Source organism: Gobius niger, assembly GCF_951799975.1.
Source record: "Gobius niger genome assembly, chromosome: 6".
Classification (NCBI taxonomy): Eukaryota; Metazoa; Chordata; class Actinopteri; order Gobiiformes; family Gobiidae; genus Gobius; species Gobius niger.
The window spans coordinates 16,364,145-16,386,078 of NC_136857.1; the positions used below are offsets into that span (position 1 = coordinate 16,364,145).

The window sequence follows — 21,934 nt, forward strand, 5'->3', positions numbered from 1 at the left end:
CAGAAAGAGATTCTCCAACTCGACCTAATTAAGTCATTTGTTATGATGAATGCTACAATATTAGATTGACATTTGTTTGCTCTATATATATATATTTTATTCATTTTTTTACTTGAAACCTCGGGCTGCAAGTACAAAAAACACTGCAGCAATAGAACTGACTGTATGAAAGGTCTCCATCAACATCCACAACAGCACGTGCAGCTTCACCTCCCTTTGTTTGGCATGATCATCATTAGCCTCATCATCAATGTGAGACAATCCACATTTCACCCAGCTATGGCCTCGCTACATTGTTTTTATTTTTAAGAGGAGACTCAACACCATCATGTCTGTTTGTGGCTGTAGGAAGTCAATCTCTTTTTTTGAGCTCAGACCACTGACTGAGATCAATATGTAATTCAATCTCAAAGTCACACTTAAAATGAGGAGGTATAGCAAAAATGAAAAGCCTGGGAGCCCACACTTCACCCCGAGTCTGTCTCAAAGCTTTAAGATCTCTATTCTTACATGGAGCAATGTTATTGTGACATGGGATTAATTCAGCACAGAAAACAAATCGCCTTATTATTGCTGTAGTGTTGCAATATTTCATCCACCCTCCATCTGTAAGACCTATGTTCACATATCAATGCATGAGTGTGTGCTTTTAAGATTATTTTTACTGCATCCTCCAAACACATTTACGCAGCAGAGCTCTGAATTGCTAGCATTTTGACCAAGTGGATGATTTATCAAGGAGGTTGCCACACGGATACTTTGGTGAGTTTTGCAATATTTAAGCTAATATGAGTTTTAAGTTTTGTGAGTAACAGTAAGTATAATCTGTCTCAGGACACGCTCTTCCTTCTCTTATTCACAAACAGCAGCACACACATGTAAACATCAGGATTAAGTGCAGATTTCGGTTTGGCTTTGTGTTATCTGTTTGAAATTTGAAATTGTCCTGCCCCAGATCAAACACTGGATATTTAAGAGAGTCCCTTTAAGCAACACCCTTCAGAAGAAAAAAGGCCGTACACACACACACAAAAAAAGGGAACGAGTGGAGTGTGTGACCCTGTGACCTTTTTCCTACAGAAGGGTCAGAGGTCAGGGTGGACGAGGCTCCCCGAGGGGGGGATTAAAACGATCGCCACGGCAACCAAGATGACCTGGTCAAAATGGTCAACAGTGCATTCAGAAACATGGAGATTATTGCCTTTTTTGGTTTACCACACGAGTATTTGGTGAGCAAAAAAAATATGTATGTGGTCAAGAAACTCTACACCTTCAATCTACCATGTGCTGAGTAGTGGAAATGGTTGTTGAGGAATTAATATCAATTAGTTTCAGAGAGTCACAGAGGTGGTCAAAGCTCCCCGTGCCTGTCAGCGTGTGAGCTGGAGGTGGTGAACACGGAAAAACGTACGAGAGGAAGTGACCATGGACTTTAGCCCACTGAGGTGAAGGTAGGAGGACACAAGTACACAAACGGAAAGATCTGCTAAAGTTAAAATGGAGGAAAAAAATGGTGCAGCAGTTGCATAGTAACTACAGTGAGGCCTACAGAGTTTTGACAAAGAGGGTTGCCACAAAGCACAATTTTACAACAATTGTTCATTTGGTGACACACACGCAATTCATTTTGAGGACATTTGCCAAGGGTTATCTTGGTTTCACCCTTGTTTAGACCCACGCATGCTGCTGTATCAAAAGGTGTGGTATAGTTGGCAGAATTATATGGGGTCAGTCAGTTCCACTCGCAGCAGCAGCACCGTGGCCTTGGAGCCGAGCGGGGGTGGCTCACTTCCCCTTTCCCTGCCTTCGAGCTTCCTGTGAGGGCTACAGCCGTTAACCACACCCTCCTCCTCCCCCTGGTCTACGCCCCCACACCACCAGCACCACCAGGCCCGAGCGAAATACTGCTCTACTCCCCTTTATCTGCGGCCAACTAACACACGCACGCAAACTGTATGAACAGCAACAGCAACAATAGGCTCTTTCCGTTTCTTCAGTTACATCTCTCACTGCTCTGATTAGCTCCAGCTCCGAACAACCGCCGCCATTATGAACACTACATGCTTTGGAAATAAATGACTTTAAACGTGACAAGCTATAGAGAATCACATGAAGTCAGAGCGAGTGGGCTACAACATAGAAGAGGCGATACAATATAGAACACAATGGCTGTGCACAGGCTTGAAACGAGCATGCAAACAATTTGCTTGAACAATTCGGACATGGAAGAGGGATTGTGAGAGCTGGAAACGAGTTTTGGCCAAACATAAAAAAAAATCACAGTTTGTGCTGGAAAAATCAGGTACGCTTTAAGAATAAAAACAAGCGGTGAGGTAGTTCAGTTAAGAAGTAACTATAGTCGCTTTGTCATACAGTACTTCTTACTTTTACGTGAGTCATATTATTATTAAGTATCTGTTCTGTAAGAGGCAAAAGCTTCACATTGATGTATTAAAAAGATGATTTGTGTTTCGTTTGCTTTACTCTTCAGAACTCTTGTCACTACTATAATGGCGTTTTCATGGGAAATATTAGGATTTTCACAAGTTTTTCTTTTTTTCCCCTGATCATTTTTACTAGTTTTACTTGAGTAAAGTTATTGTAACATCTTTCTTACTTGGGTAAATATTTTGGCTACTTCACTCACCTCTGTTCTGATGTGGCCATTGTTGTCGTCCAAGTGAACAACACACTTTATATCCTGTATGTGTTTTGGATTTGCTAATGTGATTATCAGACGTGAATAAAACTCAAATACTAACATGGACATTCAGTAAATCTATGCTTTGTTTTTCCATATTACAATGCCTTTAGTGAAGGTCTGTAGATTATACAAATGCAGATACAAATGCGGTTGTCACACTTATCAAAGGAAACAAACTGGAGAAACCAATACAAACAGTATCTATAGCTAACTACTTCACCACACGTTTCAATCCATACTAATGTGTAAACAAAACCACTTTAAATATTGTTACATATATCCGAGCAAAAGTGAAACTGCTATAAGAGCAGAGCTGATCTGGCTCTTGTGTGGCTTCCACAGTTTCTGGTGCGAGTGGAAAATATAACACTGAATTAATGGGACTTAAAGTGGCACGATGATACATTACAGAGCTGTGTTTTGCATTCATTAATCAGAGAAGTGTTTAACTGTTTAAACCTACAGGTACTGGATCCACAACACCTTTAAGAGTTATATTTCTGTCTGCAGCTGCTACCGGCTGTTTAAAATGACAACAATTTAACAATTAAATGTGTAGCAGTGATTTGGGTTTTTGCAGCTTAGACCTGATTATAGCACCTCAGAGGTGATTATTAAGTTGACTTTTGGAGCATAAAACTCTTTTCTGTATGGTGTAAATCCTGGATGAGTGAGAGCCTACACAAATAAAATCAAAGAAAAAGCCACTAGCATATTATCCCCATAGCACTGTTGTTGTTCAGAGGGGCCTGATGGCTGTCTTTGTCATCTACACTTCCAAGATTGACAAGAAATGACACAAAGCAGTGGTTCTCAGACTGCGGTAAGCGTACCACTGATTTTTAGATGTTCTTGGTTTTACTCATATAATACAATTTAATGGCGTTTTCTTGGTTTCACTTTGTATTTCACCCAATTTAGTTTGGACGAAGGTCACTCAAACTCATGTCGGGGGGAGTCTTACTGGTACTTGAAAATCCAAAACACTTTCTAAGGCTGTGTGAAATAATTGCGAGGCACTGGCTTAGAATTCTGCTCTCCTTTCTCTTTCAATTTGGTCAAATGTTTAATAAGCTGCATTCATCACATTGTAGATGGAGGACAGGGGTATAATTGACAGAAAATCTCCTACTTGAAAAGCACGTACTTGAGGAGTTGTTTGGAAGACGGCTTTTATTCGTATCAGAAATATTTTTTTTGAGGTAACAATACTTACTTGAGTTCAATATTTGGCTTGCCAACCCATCTTTGCTGTCGGGCTAGATAGAAGAAATGCATGGTGGTGTTTCTTGTGGGGGAGTGATTGTGGGGGTAGCTATGGGCCATCTGGACTGTGAGAAGGCTGGAGGAATGGGCAAGTGTATATCTATGTGAGAGAGACACAGGCACGCTACAAGGAGGATGAGCGAAAGAAGAGGACAAAAAGAGGAGAGGAGCGAGGGAGCAAGATTTGAGGGAGTGGGAGCGCGGTGGTATAGTGCATGAGCCGACGGAGGAGTGTTGCTTGTGGTCATTGCGGCAACAGTGTTTCAAAAAATCCAAATCAACTCTTTTCTTGCAGAACTGTAGGCACTGGCACAAGATTCGCAAAAAAAAAGAACATTTGTGCATTTCGCGCTGTCCAAACTTACACTTTCAACTGAATATTGAGTACATAATGAGATGCAGTGGAACATTTTAGTGGTAGGTGTTAAGCAAACCTACACACGACTTAAAAATCTCTGCACAAGTGTTACTGTATAACACTGCGCTGTACAGGGACAGTGGCTGATTCAGATTCACTGTGATTGCATATCATTAGGAAAGACTTTACATCCTGAAGTTTGTCACATTCCTTCACTACATAGTTTGACACAATCTCCATCGCTCGGTGAAACATGGAGATTTAAAGCAATTCATTAACCAGGCAACTGTACTCTGCAAATGTCATGCTTTTGTGTTTGAATATTGTTAATCGAAATGTTATCATCGTATTGTAATTTGCGAAGACAAAGTTATGTAATGTTTACCCGACGTGACAGACTTTTAACCTGGGGAACCGGGGATAGGATCAAAAATGTACAGTGGGAGGAAAATGTATCAACGCTTTGGAATTTCTCTCATTTCTGCCTTAATTGGTCATAAAATGTGGTCTGATCTGCATCAAAATTATAAGAATGAATAAGCAATGTCTGCTTAAACTAATACCACCCAAACAATTATATGTTATATTTTTTTGGGCAATAACATGTTAACATTCACAGGACGAGGAGGAAAAAGTAAGTGAATCCAGGAATCTCACTGAACTGCAGCAGTTTTGTAAAGAGGAATGGTCCAGGATTCATCCTGACTGATATGAGCGTCTAATCGTCTAATCAGAAAAGCAGTTATTGCTACAAAGGAAGAGTCAGCCAGCTATTTAATAAAAGGGTTCACTTATTTCCTCCACGCTGTTGGGAATGTCTCAGGTTTTTCTGCATGGGGTTTTGATGTTGATGTGCTGTTCCATTTTTCCTCCACACATGACATTGTGTGTTCTGCCCAAACTGTTCAACTTTGGTTTGTGAAAGAGCACTTGGATGCTCCACTGCACTACCAGCAATATACACAGCGGGCTGATTAAGCCAAAGTTGAATAGTTTGGGCAGAACACACAACGTCTTGTGTGGAGGACAAATGGAACAGCACACCAATATCAAAACCCTATCCTCACTGTGAAGTACGGTGCAGGAGAATCATGGTGTGGGGCTGTTTTGTTGCCCTGCCTCTGGACAACGTGTTATCATCAATGGAAAAATGAATTCACAAGTTTATCAAGATATTTTGCAGAAAAACTTGAAACATTTACAACCGCGTGGAATAATTAACTGAACCACTGTATTAAATAGCTGGCTGATCCTTCCTTTGTAACAATAACTGCTTTTCATGCAGGTTAGACGTTCACAACGTTCAGGATGAATCTTGGAACATTCCTCTTTACAAAACTGCTGCAGTTCAGCGAAATTCCTGGGTTCGCTTACTTTTTCCTCCCTGTCCTGTGAATTTTTACATGTTGTGGTCATTAATAATATGAAGACATGTAATTATTTGGGTGGTGTTAGTTTAAGCAGACACTGTTTATTAATTCTTATGATTTTGATGAGGATCACACCACATTTTATGACCAATTTAGTCAGAAATGTGAGAAATTCCAAAGCGTTTACATACATTTTCCTCCCACTGTATAAGAATCAGGAAACAGTTTGGACATTTCAAAACAATGAGATGGTGTGAGGAGCATTTAGTCCATGTCAGGCCACCACATTTTAACCATTGCAAGAATGGGCTTTTGCCTTTGCTGATGTCTGGGAACATCCATTCTGCCTCTGAAATTTTAAAATGTAAAAACAAAAATGAATGTGTGGTGTGTAGATTGTTGGTTTCAGTAAATCCACGGTTCAAATTTTGCATCTCTCTTACGTCAGAACAGACATATTTGATTAAAGCTAATTTGAATATGTCGCCGGACCTGTTTTCCCCCAAGGATCTGAGTGGAACATGGCAGCTGCTCTGGAGTTGGCTGTAAACACTTTACTTTGTCTTAATGTCCCCCAAGGCCCCTGAGACCTAAGGCCACAGTGGATACAATTGGTTGTATTTCTCAGCCAAAAAAAACGCTAAATTGATACGTTCAAATTCTGCATGTCCAATACTTTCTTGAATCGCTGAGTCTAAATTAGACATGGGAAATGAATGTGGGACTGAAAGGTTGCGTGCGAGATGCCTCCAACTGTTCTCCAGTGAGACCCACGCCTCAGGCCCATATAATGGAACACACAAACCAGATTACAGTTCTTCTTTTTGCAACAGGTGGGAGCTCACAATAGATGAAAATGTGAACGAATCCTGACTTCACATTACTACAACGTACAACTGCCACTACTGCTGCTTTTTGTTTTGCTTTTTTGGGGGGGATTCTAGGCTTGAGTATCCCAGTGAGACAAAAAGAAATGAAACGCAACTATTTGTCACTGATATCCTTCGAGAAAAATACAACAAACAAACAAACAAACAAACAAGCCGTGTTAAACCTTCAGCAGGTGATCCAGGGAAACAAATATTGTCTCCAATGGAATTAAGTCCATTGTTACCAGTAGGCCCCAATTATTAAGTTACCTGCTGTTATCCTTGATTGGTGTGTATACACTTATTCAGAATTACTTTACTTGATCCCCAAAGGGAAATTCTAGTTGTTACAGACATTGCAATATCCCAAACAAGAAAGCGAGAGAGAATTTGAGTCAGTTTAACCATTGTACCTCAATCTGCTTGTAACAGGTGGCGTTACTTTGTCCATAGCACACCTTGAAAGAGGTACATAAATAGTCAAATACCCCGCAATAAAGACTATTGTGAGGTTGGGCTCAGGCTGTTCTTGCCTTATTGATTGAGGATTTCTCTTCACCTTCGCTCACTTCCTGCAGCCTCTGTATCTCCTGTCTGTATTCCCCGTGTTCCCCAGTGCACCATAATGTTCAGCCCTCTTTGATCTGTGTGTTTGTGTCTGTCTGTCTGCTGCTTTTCTAAATGTCTCCATTTACCGTAAGCTGCGCCGCCTCACGCTGCGCTGCCTTTATGTCTCTGTGTCTCCCTGCTCCACTACAAGCCATGTTTCGAAAAGTCAAGTGTGCCAAACAGCACACACAGTCTAGACTTCAGGACTGAATGCATTGTTTAGGCTGACAGCTAAATTAGGCTTGCAGACGTGTGCATGTAAACAAATTGCATCCATTACAGGTATATGCGATGCAACCACTGTGTCCAAAATGTATAGAGCCAAAGTTATGAGTAGAGTGGTTATTGTGAAGAGGGACATTGGGTCTAACATTTTCTTTTTTTTTTGTATTTTAGTATATACAAGGCCTTGGTTATTATTTCTGTAATTTACTTCTGCTACTATAATTGCCTGTGTCCGAAAATGATTGAGATGTGTTGCCGCCTCTGTACTGTAGTGGCACTTAATATCACTTTAAATATTACAATTGCAATATTGTTATTGCATTCTCTGTTAAACCTTCAAACAATTGCATTCTATTATCTATACACCCTATCTCGTTTTCTTATAATTGAGTCCGTACAATTCCCTACCATTTTGCTCCAGACACATCATATTTAAGCCTTGTTTCCCCATTAGCCCGACTAAATCATCATTTTTGAATAGGCACACTGAATGAAAGGGTAGTTTAGGGGATTTACATGGATACACAGCCAACGGGAGGGGCTGGACTTTACCCCCACATAGCTCAGAAGGGAGAGGAGATGAGGTTTAGGGAAAAAAAAATAAAAAAATACAAAACCAAATTAGAGAAGTCGGTCAGGCGCGGAGGAGAGGCAACAGAGGAGTGGAAGGAAAAGGGGGTTAGTGAAGGAAAAAAGGAGGCTAGGACAAACAGAGCCATGACCTGAGCCGGGAGGGGCCGAGGAGACACAGTAACAACATACGGCTGCTGGGAGGAGAGCTCTCCGTGATAAAAGCAAGGCGATATTAGAGTGACTCTTATGAAGCTTCGGTTAAAGTCTGTCGTGGCTTTTCTTGAGAATGCATTATACGGCAAACTTTCTGTCAAAATCAGTGTTGACGTGTTTATGTATCCATTTGAAACAGCGACATTCCACGACAATCATTCACCTAAAGCAGCAGAGATGCATTACGCCAGGTACAAGTGCTCATTTCCTCCCGCGGTCTCTGCGCGAGCTGATGTAAACGTTTGTCGGGGAAATTGACATCACCACCATTGCCAGACTGTTGGCAATAATGCATCTCAATAACAAAACAGAGGTATCAAGTGCCTATAAGCAACATTCATCCTTTCCAATACACTAATGTTGCGTGCTGTGTCTGAATTATTCATTGTTGTTGTGTTTTGGCTCAACAACAATGACCTGGAGGGGGCCCGTTCGACCAGCCGTAGGCACACGTTCATCTCAGAGGGCGACACCGTGCACCCATCTCGCAACCTCTCCAGTCCTGCCTCGGTGACCATGATGTTCACTGTGGTCACGTTAAAAGTAGTTGATTTGTCTGCGCAACCTTATGCCTTTTTCCTGTATCTGACACATGTGCATCAGTGAGTGCCTTGAAAGGAGGAGGTCTTCATTGGTTGACGGTGTTCGGCGTGAATCCTCCTTTGTCCAGCCGTTGCCCTCTGACCCTTCCCCCTTGTGTGCGCGTGCGTGTCTCTTTGGCCTTAAACGAACGGAACAAAAGGCTTTCTTTTTTCCTGCGTCCAGTCTTATCATGCTCCCTTCCCCCCCGCTCTCACCCCTTCCTACCCTCACCACCCCCGCCCACCGGCACACGTCACCCTTATACCCCCCTCTGCGATGCATACACGGCGCTGGAGACGCGTGTTACAGCCTGACAAGCGAGACAGGGTTTTTTGAAACAGCCACGGCCCTCTCTCCGCATTGACGGCAACAGCCCACGCCTTTTCTGCTCTTCTTTTCAGCGACTTCAAATGTTGGGATTTTTTCTCGTCGCTCTGAAGAGAGGAAGAGTCAAAAAGGGTGCAACAAGTGTGAGATCGTTATGGATTTGTTTCTTTCGATCAGTGACATCGGCGAGCACGTCACATAAGTTTTCGAACATTCTATAGTTCCCTCTCTGGTTCACACATTACGCTCACCTGACCTTCGCTCCATCTTCCTCCTGCTCTCCAGGGCTCTCCCTCCTTGTCTTTCTTCGAGGGTTTGCTAAGCTCCACCTGAACATGAAGGTGCGGAGACGAAAGCATTGCAGTTCCAGATCCGGACCAAACAAAAGCCATGTCATTTGGTATTAACACTAAAGCCTTGAAAAATCCAGGCAGGCCGTGCCATTGGTGCCATCTCTCCTTTGCCTACTATGTCTTTCCACGCCTTTCTTGATGTGAGTGTGACTGTGTGGTAGGTGGAGCGTGGACGGCCTATAGGCGCAGATTGGCAGCGACAATGTCAACAGTCTGCTTCATGGCAACGGAAGGTATAGTATCGTATGAACTATCGTATGAAGTGACTTTCTGTGTAGGAAGATATACTACTTTTATAAACTACAGGCAAGGGAACTGTACCGAACCAGTGGGACTGATTTGTAATAAAGTAACAGTACTTGGCACAACTCAATAAGGGACAAATATGTGAAAAATACTGTTTTAGTTTCCCTCCATTCAGCTCTGTTGTCACACTTGCTATAACAAGTTTTGAATATCCCTGTAAACCCCGTTTCTCTGTGTACACTGTCAATACGGGGATGCTCACACATTACACTCTCCTACAAGCGTGACCTCCGCCCCCGTCTTCCTCCAGCTTTCCCCTATCACCCTCTGCCTTTTATTGCCTCATCTGCTTTTCTTGTCGGCGTATAAGTAAGCTGCTTAAACACCTACAGGGTGTGACATCGGCCCCACGCGCATCCCAATCCAGTCAGTGCGGGCGTTTGAGGGATTTTTTTTTTTTTTTTACTGAAAAGGAGAGCGTTTTATTCGTCTATTCTGTTGCTCCAGCTCCGGTTGGCATCAGCGGTGTGACTGTGGTTGTGGAGGAGCCAAGGCTGTCCCCTCACATTAGCCGGGGCTGAGCCAGACAAGCCGTCACCCCCTCCGCAACACACTGTCCTCCGCTGCTCAAGACACCCTCCTCCTAATATCAGCTTTTGCCTCTTTTCTCTCATGCACTCGCTCGTCACCGCCATGGGCACCGGTCCCCAATCTCCGAGGTGATTATGACAAAAACGAACGACCCCCAAGAGACGGGGCCAGTCGAGATAAGGCAGAAGAGAGGGAGAGAAAAGCGTGAGGAGGAGGAGGATTTGAGATGGATGATGTAACAAGGAATTTTGCATGTGTATTGTGATTTACCTTACACTGGGGTTGGAGACTTTAGTGGAGCTCCTTGAGGTTTAGTCAAATCTGGAACCGTTATCAAAACAGAACTGGGCCCAAATGGGTGTCTTTGTTTATGGAGACTCACACTTAAGTGACAAATTCATAACTTTTTGATTGGCCGACTGAATGTAGTTCCCTTCTTTTATCAAATACAATATGTTTTGTCAATGTGGCAGCAGGTCAAGAGGTAAAGTTGGACACCACTGATTCCAACATTTCACACTACCCTAAGCAGAACATGTTTCTTTTGTCTATGGGGACGGTGTGTATTAATGTGATTAGTTACAATCAGAGAGGCCAACAGGCAATGTACGGCATGTGACTTCAAACTGAACGTTTAAACCAAGGCCGGTTTTTCTCTCTGGTTATTTTCCGAGATGAGGGACTTCAAAAGTTTATGATGAGGGACTGATGAACAGGTTAAACATTATATTAGAAAAAAACAACTTAAAAGAAGGATGCCATTGTATTCACATTTTGCAACAGACATTTCTCTGGTAAAGCTGTTTACACGATTGGCAACGTGTAAACAGGCAGCAACCTCCCTCTCTCCTGGTACAGATGCATTTTTTGCCTTTTTCTGCGAACTGCATTTGTGGTTTCTGTGTTCCACATCATTTTACCGGATACTTTTGTACTAGCCTGGTCTTATCATATACCCTTGTACTCATTTTGTACAGAGGGTATGGATCTTCACAATTGAGCTCCGTTTTCAGGTGGGAGGGATGAACTCCCTTTAAAGTTTGAAATGGACCTAATTTTACCCAATCACAAGCTTGTCGTTTGGTCGTGACCCGAGTGAGTGAAGCAAGCTATCATAACTCTTGGGGACAGCAGCCTTCAATTTCAATTTCTGGATGTTTGGGAGCCGAGCCAACGGATTGAAGAGCTTCCTTTATGTTCGCATCCGCCGGCATTGCCAAACTCCAACCAGCAAATCTGGCGCGAATGCTTGACGTCACCTACAACACCCGCCTCTCCCGCTCGCTGAATGGTAGGTTGTAATTCAATCGATGTAACGCAGCCACTGAGCTCAGACCCAGACGTAATATGTAGGATAATTGACCGCGGTTTATGGATGGCTAAGGCCAGGGTACTTTTGTACATCTTTCTTGTTTTTGTGGGGTGCGGTGGATTTTTTTTTTTTACTGCAAGGAGTCCATAATGGTCCAGAAGAAAGCTGCTTTTTAATAGTAAACAGCTAGCTTGTCAGATAAACCTATTTGAGACCTACAAATGTCTTCTTCTGAGACACTGAGGAGGCACCAAGAGCCCCCCACACCTGCAGCACAGTGGAGGCGTCACAAGAGGAGCCAAAAGAAACAAGGAAGGGGCAAACAAGGATGTATCGGGGCGAGACTCACAGCTAAGCCACACATGCCTTCTATTGATCTGGCTAATGGACGTTCACTGGAGAATTCTATGTGGAACTATGTGATTGTCAGGACAAATACTTAGAGATGCTTAGTTTAAGATAGAACAATTACTTCCCTGAGTACTTGACAAGCTAAAGCTTTAAACAAAACAAAAGGTAGTTGTAGATTGTCTGCGAGTAAAGTAAAACGACAGAAAAGCAAATGAATAGCGATTCAAGGAAGAGCAAAGAACTAAATGTCCACAATTGTTCATTTGGTCTTCTAGATGTTATATATATATTTTATCAGATCTGTGTGATATGTTGTATAAATGTTAGATGACCCTTGTCCGATATAAAATACATTGTAAGATGTCCTTTTGACTGTGGTGGAGGATGCTTCTTGATACATTGCACTCAGGGATCAACATGAGAATCCAGCCAAATAATCAAGTAATTACCAAAAAAAAGGCCACCTTAAAATGAGTGGTCCATAGCTCATGAATATACATCGAGCCTTTTTATAATTTGTTGCCTTGCAGAATGGGGTCATGACCTCTTGCGGTCGTGGGGGTCAAACGAAGCGGCAGCATTACAGCCCGAGAAGGTCATTAGAGAGACACAGAGGGCTGATGGGGGAGAGCTGTTAGCCCTTTCCCGTGCCATATGCACCACTGTGGAGGAGAGAGGAGAGGAAATGCAGGGGAGGATATGAGAGGAGAGGTCATATTATTGTAGCATAGCAACCCAGGTTTTAGTGTGGGTTGAGGCAAAGCAATAATATATAATATAGCTGAGAGGTTAGACAGCTTAGAAGAACCTTTCAAGATGGATGTGGAGAGAGAGGCACACTTTCTGCTTGGAGAATGGGAGGCAAAGGTAGGAGGAGGTGGGGTGAATGACTGAAAAAAAAAAAAAAAATAACCCACTCCTCCCCATCTCTCCCTCTCTCTGTTGCTCTCTCTCTCCCACTCTGTTGTCCATCTACGTCTCTCGCCCCCACCCCCTCCTCCTCAGAGCATCATTAAAACAAGCGGTGTAGTGTTCAGAGGTTGCACCAGAGACAGTGACCTCCACAATAAGGAGATGTTCTTGCTTCGGGGAAGAGAAGGTCGTTTCGTGTGCACTCCTCTCCTACGACTTCCAATGGAGTAAATGAGATTTAGAGGCAGAGAGGAGGACGGGATCAAGAGGGTAGACGTGCTGAAAGACAGAGAGTCAGATGCAACAAGAAGAGTCTGGTTTAGACTTCATCCTAGCTGTATAATGAACACTGAAAGATCTACTTCTCCCTGACGTCAAACAAGAGGATATGAATGAAAATATTGAATAAATATCCCCAGATGGGAAATCAATATATCTAACTTTTTCAAAATAAATATGGTTAGATACAGAAGAGATCATCAAAAGTTTCTCAAAGCATTAGGCTATTTTCACCAAGGGGTCAATTCAGTTAAGTTTGATTTGGAACAGAAACTATGGAATTGGCTGCTTTTCGGGGCTTGAAGCCAAGTGGTGATAGTATTAAAAGTGAGGAAAATATCAACATCCACTCACTAGCACAAAATCTTACTCATTTCAAAAGCCACGATTTTAGTTGAAGACAAAGGAATAACATGGTAAAGTATACCATTCAGCGCAAGCGGTAAAATAGGATGTCAAAATGAAAACAGATTAAAAACGAACAAACAGGGGCAAAAATGTTGGGGCAGAGCAACCCAAACTGGTACGTCTCTATCTGCACCATCAAATATGGTCCAAGGAAGGAACAGTGAGCAGGCAACAGGTGATGCTTGGCATTAAAGCTCTGAGGTTCACTTGTGTGTGAGACTACAAGGTGGATCAACATTTTTTTTTAATCACATTTTAACAATTATAGGCAGATGGTTGTAAAGTTTGCTTGATCTATGTACTACTATTCTAAGAATTCTCATCATGCCAAGAAGTCTCCATCAGCAGAACTTTATATTGACAGCCTATACTGTAACCATAAGACCTGCTCTTGAGAACAGCCCTATGGGTGACACAAGGACAGCCACCCCTCTCTCTCTCTCTCTCTCTCTCTCTCGCTCCTGCTGCATGTCGTTTCACACAGGAACAAAATGTGTGGGCAGCACAAACACAGACTCTATCCTCCACCGCCTTTAAATCCAATAACCCCGATTCTCTCTGCTTCTCCCACTGTCGTTCTCATTCATTCATTTTACCCTTTGAGAACATTTCTTGGCTGCCTTTCTTTCATTAACATCCTCAACTACATATCCTCTGTACTTGTCTTCAGTGGACCCCGTACCCATTCTCCAAATTTCATTGCTTTGTTTAACAACTAGAACTGCTTGTCACTTACCAATACCTGATTTGAGTATCACCGAGCTGCACCTTCGCACGTATTGTTGCCTTACACCTTGTGCCAAACATCCCTTTGTGTTGTCTCCCCCTGTTCCCTGCCTGCACCTGGTGGAGATAGTGTTCTCGGAGCCGCGGGCTGCGCTTTCTTTACAAGCGAAGGGGCTACGGATGGCACCATGCAACACACAGCTGTTCCCCTTGGTAAATTGATAGTGAAAGGTAGTGGATGGAAAGGCCTGATGCTATGACAGTTTTAGTCGATTTTTTTTTTTTGCTCTGTTTAACTCAATGAGTCCAATTATGTTGCAGCACATCGCAGCAGGGGAGACTTCAGGAGAGTGCATGGAATACATGTTCAGAGGAGTTTTACATTCATTACATCTTCTTGAACTCAAATATAAGAGGTGGCGACGTCAACTTACTGTTTGTATTAGAGCTTGTTAATCCAATTTTGTTTTGATCGCGATTAATCACACTTGTAAAATTCGATTAATCGCGGTTCATTTTTCTCTAATAACTATATACATTTTTATTACTTATCCAACACAAAACACTTACATTTAAAGCATTTGATTATTGATTGCACATTTCATTAACCAAATGTTCACAGTTTCATAATTATGGAGAAGTCCATCCGCTTATAACCGGGATCTCTTCAGCCCCTTCTTGGTCGCTCGCCCAAGGCCTGATAAGTCACATTTTTAGATACATTTTCTTTAGTGCTGAACAATTTGGACAAAATCTGCAAACTTTTAGGTTCATAAAGTAGAGTGTAAGGACAAAAGGACATTTTTGTTGACATTGGATAATTAGCTTTTTGATGCATAAGTAGCTCTTTGTCGCCTTTGTTTTTCATAAAAGTACATCATCGTGTGAAAAGGTTGGAGACTGAGATGTGTGGGATAATAGGCAGCAAAGTCTTACAACTATTACATCTCGGAAAATTTGAATATCATGAAACATTTATTTCTGTAATTCAACTTAAAATATGAAACTAATACATGATAGACTCATTGCATGCAAAGTGTGACACATGTAAAGCATTTATTTGTGATCATTCTGATGATTATGGCTTATTATGACATTTTTAATTTGAGGTTTTTACAAGCTGTGAGGAACAATAATCCAAATTATAACAAACAAAGGCGAACGAATGCACTTTTTAAAGATATTCTAATTTATCGAGTTTCACTTGTATTTCCACTACTTTATCAATGACTCAATTCAAAATACGTATATGGGCTCCTAATTCGTTGTTCGACTCTCGTACGATTGGATAATGACATTTTCAACTATACCTTCAATGCCAAAACCTGATTCTGCCTCCTGGCTCCTAAACCTGTTTTTAAATTGATCATTAATGTCCATGGTTTTGGCAAGTATAATGGTGCGACTGTTACTCTGTCTGCTTACTTCAGTGCAATGTCTATAACACATCATCTTATTTGAATTGAGCATTGGATTAAAGCACCAGTCTGTAATCCTCACAGTTGGCTCCAGATATCCTCTGCACTTTAAGCTCTCCTATACAGTCCAGTCCTCCGAGTGAGTTTCTTCGAAGACTGATCGCATTTGTAAGTGGCCAAATGATCCATAAACCTATCAACCACAAGAGAATGGTCAGCTGGATAGAAGAGAGCAAGCGGGCTCAGGGGAGGCCAGGGTCTGGGGCTGTTCATGTCAGGCCAGGACGACTAGCGTGAGGGAGCACCGCCCTGAGAAAAGCAGCTTGGTGGGATTGAGTGAGAGAGAGAGAGAGAGAGAGAGAGAGAGAGAGAGAGAGAGAGAGAGAGAGAGAGAGAGAGAGAGAGAGAGAGAGAGAGAGGCACTAACTAATCCGTGTGGCCTGTCCCTGTGTTATCCAGTTTGGACCAAGCTCTGGACTGACCGAGACTACTGCTGTGTCATTCCACACTTCACTCTCTCCTCTGTCACTTGGACTATTATGACATCACTTTCACTATGTTTCTCTTACCCCCCCCCCCCCCCCCCACCCCAAAGAGCTCCATCCCACATCCTCAATTTCAAACTTAATCCTGAACATGCAGTGAAAGTTTTTTGTGTGTAAACATTCCCAGCCTCTCTTTGCATTCACTTGAGAAAGCCCACCAAAAAAAAAAAAAAAAACCCAGTGTCAAACACACATTAATGAACACATATTAACAAAGTTCCCTGGGCAAATTTCAATCATCTCATTTCCTCTCCCGTTGCCTTAACATTCCTACTATTTGGTGTTTCTTTTTCCCTCAACTCACAGCATGATACAGTCACACTGACAGTCTCCCTCTTGTTTTCCCCATGAAGTCAGACAAATCCGTTTGTGGTTATGCTGCTGCGGTGGAATTACCCCCGGGATTTTGCAGAATTAACAAACTGTCCCACTTGATGCGCATCACATGGTGTTATGGAGAGGTGTTTTCCAGTCAAAACCGTGTCAAAACTGTCCCGGCGTCACTCTTGGTTTCTGCTGCAGGAGGGGGTAAGCTACAGTTCGCGCGCGCTGGTCAATCATTGCTAAACAAGAAGAAGACAAGGCAAGAACTGGTGGCAACTCCTAATAAACTAAACCGTTGTAAACATCGGTGATAGATTGTCAATATTGTGTGCGTGAAATGCGTGATACGGCAACTGTTGGGAAGGGGGGGGTGTCCCTGTTGAGCGCGAGATCAGGTAGATGTCTCATTTCCTGGCTGTGCCCGGAGAGACTGAGGGGGAGATACGGGGACACGGCGTGTTAAGGGAGGGTTGAGCGAGCACCGGCGAGAGGTGGGTGGGGGGGGGGAGAGAGAGACGCAGAGACACGCGCGCGCAGAGGAGGAGGGGGATAGGCTCCTGATACCAAGACACGGAAAAGCAGGGGAGGGAAAGAGAGAAAGAAGAAGAGGAGAAAGGGGGAGGCTGGGGAGTGGGTGCAAACAGGGGAATAAAGACTTGAAGAAGGCAAACGACACCGAGGAGAGCGCGGACACTTACCTTTTCAAGCTTTCCGAGCGAGCCCTCGTCTCTTGTCGTCTGCTGTCACGGCCACATTGGACTCTGCGCGTCCACCCCAGACCCCATGGGGTAACAGGTACGTCTCACTTCCTAGTATAAAGCCTCATTATGTGTTCCCACTTGTCGCTTCCCCGCTGCCGGCAGGTTCACCCGCTCATTCACGGTAGCACTTTTTTTTTTTTTTTTGGATTGCGCGCAGTGTCAACAATTAGTTTGGTCTCTGTGTGCACGGCTAATAGTTAGTGGGGGCGAAGGAGACATGACACAATGCAACTCTTGGCGTAACACTTGTACTGTAAGGACAGGCCTGTCTGGCGATCTGCCTGTGTGTCTGTGGTTCTTTTATTTGAAACTGCAGACCCGCTGACACCGCCGCGATCGCCGCGGCGCGGATAGACAGTGACAGCTATCGAGGAGCGAGCGACAGTCAGAAAGTCCGCCTACCTGTTCCATACGTGACAGGCAGCCGTCTGTTGCGCCTGTTGATACTTGGAAGGAGCTGTATTTGTTGACGGGATTCACTCTGTTTGACAACGTTATGTATCTGCAGATAGTGAAAAAAAAAATAAAGCTACACAACGCAAGCTTGTACGCACAGCCTGGAGAATGAATGAAATGTTTAGCTCAAAAACGCATCCAATACTATATCATTTGGAGACTTTACGCGTTATCCATTGAAACTTTTCAGTGTTTGAAAGTTTTCGCTGTCAGTTGAGGTTTATTTTTTTGTTTTTTTTGTTTTTTTGTCTGATCGAGGAAAAAGCCCCGTAGTGGCTGTGATGCAACCGTGTTGTGGGGGGGATCAAAATGAAAGACGCTAAACGCGGGGCTTAAACGCTTCTCTTTATCCCGGTTCTCCCCCCAGATTAACCTCCAAACCGGGGATTTCTCCAACTGGAAATTTCTGCTGCGTCAACACCCACCCCTAGAGTAAGACAAAAGACAAGGGGGGGATTTTGTTTGCGAATCACGCGTATTTAAAATGGTAATTATTGCTGTTCCACTTTTGCTCATCTGACCACAAGTTAAAAAGGGTATGTCCTCTCTGGTCATTGACTGTCTACAGCTGTTCTATAAATATTGTCTGACTCTGTAACAAAGAACCTCACCAAACTATTTTGCATTATCTATGTGTTCAGGCTACTGAGGGATCTTACACTTAGATCACAGCAGTGCATTTGTCTTTGCACCTGGCAACAATAACCTATGTGCCATATGCCTCATCCGGATATGTTCAACTTTTTATTAGCCTATTATTATATTATTCTTTTTCTTTTTTTATCGTCAAACTTAGCTCTGCATTTTAGTGTCACATTTCCTGGTTGAGATGATGCTCTGCTTTCAATAGTGTTCTTCTTAATCGTTGAGTAACTTAATGAGAGTGAGCTATCTACCGGCAATGGATTAGACAAACTAGTGGCGCTTACACTTACTTAACCGGATTTCAGGTATTAATGGAGACGTCTTGGTTTCCACTGTTGCCAATTTAGGATTCTCATCTAATCTAAACCGATGCAAGTGCAAGGTTTTTATTTTGAGCTGAGGTTTATATCTTGTCTCTGTTCATGGGACATACATACTAATTGCTATACTGATTCATTTTAAATCAGAAAGTAAGATTGATGAACATGATTTGCTTTTGTAATTTTGTCCAGCGTACAGCATATTTCTTTGAATACTACTTCTATCCTTTGATTAAACAACAATCCGGATCATTGGACGCTTCTTGATTTGGCACTATGTTGCACCACGGTATTTCCATATCTGTTATTTTGTACCATAATTGCATTGTTATTCAAATAGCGTCCCATTGATTTGTATTATGCTATCTGTTTCTAACCCCAATAGCCCTGGAGGCAGAATCCCCAGAGTGCTGGTGGGTTGTAGGGGGCTGTGTGTTTTAACTATAATTCTAACAACCGGCTCAATGGACACCAGCCTGTAGTGCTTATAGTGGGCTCCTCCATCTGTGAGGAGGAGAACAGAGCTGCTCCAAGGATGAGTGGAGGAGGCGTGTGGGCGAGAGATGGAAAAAATATTAGGTGTATACGCTTTGGCCCGATCGCAAAAACCAGGAGCGCTTCAAGCACTTTCCACTTGTGATATCTCATGAATGGGTCTTTTAACGTTGATTAAACAAGGGCTACATGGAAGCAAGGGAAATTTGCCTTTTAAATTTTCAAAGTCAAAACTATGGATGAGGGCACTTCGTCGAGTCAGACGAGATATTGTTTAATGCTGCCGCTTCTAATATTGTGAAACTGCCGCCGCGTTACACCGGTGTGATATTGTTGTTATCATAAGGGAAATTTTGGGGTAACTCCTGTGTTCACTCTGAACCTCTCGCAAACCACGCATCAAAGGCATCAATTCATTCGTGTCTATTTGCATGTCTTTTTCTGTGTTTGAATTTGAATCAAATGAAAAGGGATCATTTTGTACGTATTTTCAAATCTTTGTATTATTATGTGTGTCGTAGTTGTATGTTCCATTTCCTGTCAAATCTTAATTAAACTCAGGGACTAGCATGTGTAAATGAGCCATGTAATCTCACAAGCTAGTTAGGTTCTAAACAAACTTAGTAGGTGAAGAGATGTAACGTAATCCCTCCATCCAGTGGAATAGAGAAGACCTTCATAGGGCTCTAAACCAATGAAAAAATAGCTAAGTACCAAATGAATTGATGTTGGTTTTGGATTGGACTCTTCTTAGCCAATCGCTCTGAGAGAATATCAGCGACCAGACAAGAGCAGCAAGTCACAGAGGCTCGAGAGAGGGAGGAGTATGGATCTGTCCATCAGAAGTACTAGTATGTTTACGCTAAATCAATTATTTTGAGCCCAACATGATAATTTTAGGGATTAGAAATTATAATAGTTAAAGTAATTTTGGACGTATCAGAAAAGCATTCGTTTACAGGAGGTTGATCTGTTCCTAAGAGTTGTCAGCCAATGATTTTTTTTCTAAGTATAAATGTTGAGTTTCAGCAATTTTATGCACATCACCAATGCTTTTGACTTGGCTGTGGTCCATACTGATCCAGACTATACGGCTGTGCAGTGTGATGGAAGGTAGGCAGCTAGTGCCATCAGCACCCTCCGACCACTAGCCACTCACTCACACATCACATTTACACATGCAGTGGGCGAAGTGTCTTGCCCAAGGGCACAACAACCGCCTGTGCCAGTCGGAGGTGGGATTTGAACCTCACCATCGTGTTGCTGAACATAACACAGATCATTAAGTAAAACTGTGTATTTTACATCATGTTAACCACAATCATTTAAAAAAAGGTTCATGCTCAGACCTGACACAGACTCAGAAACATTCAATACGTCCAGTTGTTAAAGCTCAGGTTAGATCTGATGAGTTACAGTGTAAAGATACAATGTAATTATAGGATTTTTTTTGTAAGCCATTTACACCCATCCAGTCAAGATGTCCAATAAAATTTAAAAGTAAAATAAAAACATGAGTTGGCAAAAATATTGTTTTCCCTTTGATATATATAATATTTTTTTTTTTTTTGCCCAGCAGAATAATTGCAGGTCTGGCAGGGTTCAAATTTAAAAACACATAATATTCCATTGATAGATTGCTATATTTGAGCAGATGCTAGTACAAGTTTTGTAGTTAACTTTTCTGGTCAGTTAAAGTTGTGTCTAAACTAACCTCTCTAAAGTCCTGCTCTACTTTAGCCTGTTTGCGTGTAGGCGTTGTTAGCTGCTCCGGTGAAGGCTGTGGGCTGAACTGTGTGGTAGCAGCAGCAGGTTAGGGCTGCTGTACACTTCTACCCCCTCACATGAGTTTGTTTATGCAAAACAACACAACTCCGCTTTCACAGTCTCTTTCTATGTGTAGAAAAAGAACCTAAAAAATCCAGGGCAAAGGCACAATTTCCCAGTTAGTGACCTCCATTCATCCACCTCGCTCTCTCATTCCCCTTTGGAGCGTCACTTGCTAATGGGAACACCTGCTTGGTTAACACTCTGCAAAACGGACCGTTTGCACTTGCTTCCGACACTGAACTTGTCTCTGGAGTTTTTGACAGTCTTTGCCTGGATAATGCTGCGAATTTTATCATTTGCACATTAACAAATCATCTCACAGTAAATATGGAATGCAAACACCACTCTGCAAAATGAGTTTTGCTTCTCTTTCTTTTTACCTCTGTCACCAATTACACTAATTATTATTGTCAACAATGATGTTGTGCATTGACATTACCTTATTCACTTTTTTTATTTAGTTACATTTGTCTGGGAATCAAAAGGTTGCCTGATTGAGCAGAGCCTGAGAACATACTGACGTTGGTTCCATTAGAGAGTGAGACGTAACCTTTATTGCCCACTCTGATAAGTAACGTCACTGGAACTTGGAAATGCATCAGATGAAAACCTCTGCCAAATCACCATGTTTTGCAACCAAATATACATATATTTTAAATAGTTTAACCTCTTAACCCTCAACCGAACTGAGCACATTTTCTCCACTTTGGCTTGACCCACGTCTAAAAGCTGGAAAAAACAGCAACAAAACAGCAACAAAAATGAGGATGAAAACACAACAAAAAAGAGGGAAAAATACAATTGAAAAAAATACAAAAAACAGACAAGAAAAAGACAACAACACAACAGTTTTGTAGGTCTTAGCT

General features: G+C 42.4%; 1 protein-coding gene across 1 annotated transcript in view; it reads left to right on the forward strand.

Annotated features, from left to right (window-relative positions):
• The first annotated feature begins 17,120 nt into the window (after window positions 1–17,120).
• The window catches only part of zbtb46 (zinc finger and BTB domain containing 46), a 65,302-nt gene continuing 60,488 nt past the window's right edge, over window positions 17,121–21,934 (forward strand). The window contains exon 1 of the mRNA XM_079558508.1: window positions 17,121–17,356. The gene's annotated coding sequence lies outside the window, so the exon portion shown is untranslated. The remainder of the gene's footprint in view (window positions 17,357–21,934) is intronic.